This window comes from Berghia stephanieae, chromosome 1 (assembly GCF_034508935.2).
Source record: "Berghia stephanieae isolate SIO BIC M18660-M18661 chromosome 1, UCSD_Bste_1.3, whole genome shotgun sequence".
Taxonomy (NCBI): Eukaryota; Metazoa; Mollusca; class Gastropoda; order Nudibranchia; family Aeolidiidae; genus Berghia; species Berghia stephanieae.
Genome location: NC_088360.1, coordinates 40,982,873 through 40,989,892, shown reverse-complemented (window position 1 = coordinate 40,989,892; position 7,020 = coordinate 40,982,873).

Sequence of the window (7,020 nt, the reverse complement as noted above, 5' to 3'; positions counted from 1 at the left end):
TATTATCTTACTACCCCCCCCCCCACCTTGCCACACCTAAAACTATCCACATAAGTTATAAGATCCCAAAGATCTTTTATTTTCTTATATTATTGGCGCCGGGCTCTTAATCCAATTATTATTTTTTTAAAATTTCACAAATGAATAAGAAACTAAACACGAATATGAGATGAAAGGTGAGCAAAGAATGCAGCTGATCGAATATCCATTGCTTTCAATTTTTAAAGCTTTACTTCTTCGGACTTGTAATATTCCGCATGCTTCATTCATTAACATTAAAATTCACGTAAAACAAAAGACATGCAATTTGAAAGAATCGCAAGAGAATAGTTTGATTTGAATGGGTATTTCCATCGTCATTGTGCGTGAAATAAAAATGGAAACACTGGTCTTTTAAATTGAAAGTCCAAACAAAGCCTTCTTTTGAGCCCATGGGTTTATCAAAATTATAGATATTTGCTGGATCACATTCTATCAAAAATGTTATACAAAAATACGGGTATTTGCTAAAACAAAAAGGAGGTATTTGAATTTTGATGTGAGATAATTTTTATAATGAACATTTATATAACGCAATATTCACAATGCTAACAACACTTAACATGTAACTCGACACGTAACGCCTGTTAGGCGATATTACATTAATTTTTATCAGACAAAGACAACGATCTTGACGCCATGTACTCATTTTTCACTCGAGTACAGTAAGATTAATTGAGAATAGAGCATTTTCCAAGGACTCAAATATACCACGCTCAGAGCGGGACACGAACACTGAAACTCCTGGTTCATAGGCGAGTGCCATACAACAAGACCACATAGCCGCAAAATATTATTGATTAAAAGATTGGTACTCAGGTGTGATAATTTAATCACAAAAATAAACGACTACTGGCAATGCAATTTTGCGTTCGCCCTACTGAAAATTCCACATCTTCATGCTATTTGAGAAATAGGGAATTGTAACCGGTGTAAGATAAAGATCTGAACAAGTGTAGACAAAATGTGCCAGGCCAAGCAAGAAAAAAAAAATACAAAAAGAACCCCAAGGCAACCCCCCCCCCCCCCCCCCCCCCCCCCACAAAAAAAAAAAAAACATATCAGTCTACCTCGTCGAGGTACTTCGATTTTTTTGGGATGTTTTTTCTTCTTGTATTTGTCTTTCTTGCTTTGTCTGGCACCTTTCATACACACTTGCTCGTATCTATATCTTACACCGTCATGCTTGATACTTTTACACAGCCACAAAACTACGAGAGGACAGGGTACGTTTTTCCACATTAAATATGGCACGTGCGTGTTTTTGATTTTCTATTTTGATTATGCTAATTTCAATAATATCCGCTAATTCACTGGCCTAGTCTCAATGCACTGACGGTGTGTGTTTGTGTGTGTGTGTGTGTGTGTGTGTGTGTGTGTGTGGAGGGGGGGGGGGGGGGGGTTAGCAGAATGCAGAAGAGTGATGGGCCCTTTATGACGTTCTTATACAAATGCTGTAGTCTAAAATCTTGCGCATTCTTGGATTTCTCCATCCACATTGTTTTAGGCCAAAACCATGGCGTTATAGCAGGGCTATGCCCAAAACCCATAGCCCATAATAGAGGGCATTCTAAACCCTGACAATTTGCATCAGTGATGGTAAATGTCCCCACTTAAGTGCAAAAACAATTTTAAAAAAATCCCAAATACAGACAAACAAACCAAAAAACAAAGAACAAAAACAACAACAAAAAAAAAAAAAGAAAAAAAATATACGAAAAAGCAAAGCAATAAACAACATAATCCAAACCAAAACCAAAGAAAAAAAAAATAAAAACAAAACAAAACATCATGTTGTTGAAATCAGTTTTTCGGTTGTTGTTTCTAAATATGGTTAATTTTTTTGAGATGTTGATTCTATGTTTTTGGAAGTGAAGTTGTTGTACGCCCTCTGTATTTGGCTCCTTGTTTGAAGTAATCATCCATCGAGTTTGTGCTGGAATATTTTCATATTGTCGGAGGACGCGTCCGAACAGTCTTTGCTGCTTTATTCGCGAATTGACCGGTTGTACTTTGTATCTGTCATAAACATCCTCATTACTGATTTTCTCTGGCCAATGTACCCCAATAACTCGTGTCGAAACTCTTTTTGGTAAGTCCTAGGGTAAGACCAATTAACATCTCTACCAGGACTGACGGCCCACTCACAGCTGACGCCGGCCTATCAGCGTGTTAGCTGAGTTACGTCATGGCCTTACAAACACTACTCCCAACCCGTCACCCACCCCCAAAGTCCGACTCGTGGCAAACTGAGTAAATCTGAAATATGTGATCTATTTATGAAACATCTATAAACAAATCGTTGTTTTATTATTGACCACTCTAAATCAATTAAAAGAGCATAGCTCTATATTAATAATAATAATAATAATAATAATAATAAATAATAATAATAAATAATAATAATAATAATAATAATAATAATAATAATAATAATAATAATAATAATAATAATAATAATAATAATATATATATATATATATATATATATATATATATATATATATATATATATATATATATATATATATATATATATATATATATATATATATATAATGCAAATTTTCACTCACATTTTTGTGGCCGAGAAGACTCGTTTCTGTGTTTTCCACGTCTTCAGTCGGCGTAATCCATTGTAATGTCCGTAGAAAAGTTCTTACTCCAAACTAAAGTTGTTTCGCTGTGTAGTGGTGATTAGTGTTGATGTGTATTGTTATGTGCTCTCATTGCTTATATTATGAGTGTGTGTGTGTGTGTCTGTGTATGCGTGTAGGTGTGTTGTGTGTGGTGTGTACATGTGTGTGTGTGATAGTGTTGTGGAATGTGGTTGCGTGGGGAGGCGCGGGGGGGGGGGGGAGGGGTATAATGGGGTCGGGAGGGGGGGGGGGGGGAGGGTTATTTGGCCTTTTGCGTTTTGAGCTTGAATTTGTTAGTGTCTGCACATTGTCATCAGTTCTGATCTTTTGTTTAAGGTGTTATTGTTTCTGTAGTTAATAGTTGTGTAATAATATCTCCAGTTTCTCTGTCAGGCATAAATTGCATTTTCTAGCACCGCATCTGTCGGAGCTGCTTTGCCTGACGACCTCCCAGGTTATTGTTGGTGTTTTATTTGTGTTTATTTGTTCCCAATAGTGCATTGCTAATTTGGTGCTTTTTGCTTTGCTTTCATGTGTTATGGAGGCTTTGTGATTGTTGTATCGTGTTTTGAATGGGGGTTCTGTGCTGCCGATGTATTGTGCTGCGGTGTTATCAGTGGTTATGGTGGCTTTGTAGACTATGGCGCTTTTTTGGCAGTTTCCTTTAAGAGGGCAATTGTCTTTCTTTCTGCAGTTACAGTTGTCTTTATTTGTATTGATGTTGTTGGGTTCGGATATGATTTGTCTGTTGTGGTTGGTAATGATCTGTTTCATGTTTGTGCACAGCTGTAGCTTATCTTGACGTTGTTTCTGTTGATTATTTTGTGCAGACGGTGGTTCTTCAGGAAGTGTTTATCGATGAGTGCAAGGAACTGCTTGCCAATATTTGAAGTGATTGCGTTGTTGAACGGCGGGTTGAACCATATTATATTCCTTTTTCTGTTTTGTTTTGGTGTTGTGGCGTGTTAAATTTTTGTATTTCAGTGTTAAGGTGTGTCCGCTCTGTTTGAGTGCCATTTCGTAGTCTTGTTTTGTTTCGTTGAATATGTTTTCATTTGAAGAGAGGTTGTTTAGCCGTTGTTCTATCATAGTGGGTATTTGTTTTATTATCGTATGTGGGTGGTTGGAGTGTTTGTGGACGTACAATGGGGCGCTGTTGGGTTTCTTGTATGGTTTATACGTGTTAGTTTTGAGGCAGAGGGTTGTGTCCAGGAAATCGACTTGATGTAAGCTGCTTTCTAGTGCGATTTTGAGGTCGAGATCCTTGAATAATTTTATGAGTTTTTTCTTCATTCTTTCAATGTTGGATTTTGATGTTGTGGTGTGTGTTCCTAGTCCGTCGTCCCTGTAGAGGCCGAAGTTTATGTTAGGCAGTTGGTCCTTGATCTGGTGTGTGATGTAGAGGCCCACTAGTTCGCACACTTCTGCTCCGTCGTATGCACCATGGTGACGTCAAATTGGCCTTTTTTCTTGGTCCAGATTTCTCCATTGTGGAAGAGGAGCGACCGTCTTGCGTGTTTGATTATGTTTATGGTGTTTTGGTTGATGTCGGTGTGCTCTGTTGCGAATGTGATGGCTCTGATGAATGTTTTTTCTGTTATACTGGCGTAAAAATCAGAGATATCAAGCTGTATGAATTGTAGGTTGCGTTTGTTGGTGAGGGTTTTAAACCATTTGATGACTGCTTGTGTGTTGGTCCATTGTTGTATGTTTGTGTTTTTTCTGATTGTGTTGTTGATTTCTTGGTGGTAGTGCTTGCTTATAATACCTATTCCTGATTTGGCTGGGTTTATTAATCTGCATGATGGGTTGTTGTTGAAGTCTGTTTTGTGGTCTTTTAGTGTTATGAAAGCCTCGTTGGGTGCGATACATTCTATCCTCTCCTCCAAGTCGAGCTTGGTTGCAACCAAGTGTTTGGCAGAGGGTTGTGTCCTGGAAATCGACTTGGTGTAGGTTGCTTTCTAGAGACAGAGAAACTGGAGATATTATTACACAACTACAGAATCAATAACACCTTAAACAAAAGATCAGAACTGATGACAATGTGCAGACACTCTAACAAATTCAAGCTCAAAACGCAAAAGACCAAATAACCCTTCCCCCCCCCACCCCTCCCGACCCCATTATACCCCTCTCCCCCCCCCCCCCCCCCTCCTAGAGATTGTTTCTAGAGACAGAGAAACTGGAGATATTATTACACAACTACAGAATCAATAACACCTTAAACAAAAGATCAGAACTGATGACAATATGCAGACACTCTAACAAATTCAAGCTCAAAACGCAAAAGGCCAAATAACCCTTATCGAGCACTTTCGTACATACAAGTACCCACCAACACTCATAAATATATATATATATATATATATATATATATATATATATATATATATATATATATATATATATATATATACATATATATATATATCTGTAAAAAGGTAAATGAGTGTACGTAGAACGGCTGCACATCACGAGGTGTAAAATGTGACTCTACATGGTTGGAGAGAGAGAGAGAGAGAGAGAGAGAGAGAGAGAGAGAGAGAGAGAGAGAGAGAGAGAGAGAGAGAGAGAGAGAGAGAGAGAGAACGAGAGAGAGGGAAAGATATATAGATAGACAGATAGATAGATAGACAGACAGATAGATAGATAGATAGATAGATAGATAGATAGATAGATAGATAGATAGATAGATAGAAATTGAGGAAGGGGGGGGGGGGGCGTAGAAGAAAGGAGAGAAAAAGAAAAAAATAATAACGTATGTAAATCGAGCACAATACACCAAGACAGGTGAAATAATCTTCAAGGAAAAGGGCATGGAGAGAGAGAGAGAGAGAGAGAGAGAGAGAGAGAGAGAGAGAGAGAGAGAGAGAGAGAGAGAGAGAGAGAGAGAGAGAGAGAGAGAAGAGGGGAGAGATAAAGAAAAGAATAATAAGGTATGTAAATCGAGCTCCGTCCATCCCTTTCACTGTCCGCTTCTGTCTCTCTCACAATCAAACAGGAGACGAGAGAGATAGAAAGAGAGAGAGAGAGAGAGAGGGAGGGAGAGAGAGAGAGAGAGAGAGAGAGAGAGAGAGAGAGAGAGAGGGAGGGAGGGAGGGAGAGAGAGAATAAATATATTATATCTTATTGACCAACATAGAATGCAGATAAACAGAGAGTGAGGTCGAAAACAAAAACTTAGTTCTGTTCATTATTGACATTCGTTTCTTGACACCAGCTATTTAATATTGACCATTAATTATTCAGGTTAAGTCAAAAAAAACCCAGTCATCCGTAAAGTCAAAACAAGACGAGAAAAGAGGATAAGGTGAGGGGGTGGGGGGGGGGGGTGGGGGCAAGATAAACAAAGCTAATTCAATCGTAGTGTTTTTATGCACCCCCGTTGACGGTGTATCTTAACGGATCGTTTTTATACACCTCCGTCACGCATGTGCATCCCACCCAATTTCATCAGCGATATTGTGTTTCTGAATTTGGACATGGCGAAAGTTATATTGTGACATCTAAAGGATGTTTTTGTTAATAAATTTATATAAAAATAATAATAATTTAAAAAATCGAAATATAAAACCGGAAAATAGAAGTTGCATTAAAGGCAAAATAATGTTTTAGAAAAACCTTATTAAATGTGATGAACAGTCAGGTGTCTCCGTAGCGCAGTGGGCAAGCTGTCAGACTCTAACCTTGAAAGTACAGGGTTCGATTCCCATTGTAGACGTCTTTTTATTTTTTTAATTTACTTTGTTTTTGTTTGCTTTTTATTTTTTCTTTCTATTTTCTTTTTTCAAAAACTTGTTATCATGTTGTTTTTTTTAAAACTTCGATTTTAATTTTCTAAATTTATCTATTTATTTGAGATCAGTGTTTGTGTGCCATTTTTAGATTTAGACTTTAGATTTTTAAAATTATTGTTATTATTCTTTAATTTATTATCATTGTTTAAGCGTACATCGGTAATCACTAAGCAGCGTGATAAACTACAATCTAAAACTAAATAACTTATCTAAACCTCATGGACGTTTGTAGCAACATTTTCATTAATAATTTACATTACCGCCAAAGGTAATTAAAAACGGTGCGTTTTTGTACACTTCCAACGGAGGTGCACCAAAACGCCACCTAATTTAATAGTGCACGCTGCATTCTGATCGGTCATTGCCTAATTCATGATTGTGTCATTTCGTGAATGTGACTGAGAGAGAGAGAGAGAGAGAGAGAGAGAGAGAGAGAGAGAGAGAGAGAGAGAGAGAGAGAGGAGGAGGATGATGGGGGTAGCAGTGTAGGCTCCAACCTCACTGTAGTCTGTTGTTCAATTCGTATTGAGAATGTGTACGTGTGT